Source organism: Eimeria tenella, genomic scaffold (assembly GCF_000499545.2).
Source record: "Eimeria tenella Houghton genomic scaffold, Eth_scaff1843, whole genome shotgun sequence".
NCBI classification, from domain to species: Eukaryota; Apicomplexa; class Conoidasida; order Eucoccidiorida; family Eimeriidae; genus Eimeria; species Eimeria tenella.
Window position 1 is genome coordinate 1,326 of NW_013541679.1, and position 250 is coordinate 1,575.

At 36.8% G+C, this 250-nt stretch overlaps 1 protein-coding gene across 1 annotated transcript in view; it reads right to left on the reverse strand.

Annotated features, from left to right (window-relative positions):
• ETH_00034005 (uncharacterized protein) overlaps positions 1 to 250 on the reverse strand; it is a gene marked incomplete at both ends in the record, with an annotated part of 1,037 nt that overhangs the window by 394 nt on the left and 393 nt on the right. The window lies entirely within an intron of this gene.

Below are 250 nucleotides of genomic sequence, written 5' to 3' on the forward strand. Positions count from 1 at the left end.
GAAAGGAGACACTTTGGGAATTAGGAGGAGGCACTTTGTAAAAGGAGACAGAGGTAAAAGGAGACAAAAGGAGACAAAAGGAGACAAAAGGAGACAAAAGGAGACAGTAAGAGATAAAAGGAGACAGTAAGAGATAAAAGGAGACAGTAAGAGATAAAAGGAGACAGTGAGAGATAAAAGGAGACAAAAAGAGATAAAAGGAGACAAAAAGAAACACTAAGAAATAAAAAGAGAGAGTGAGAGATAAAAG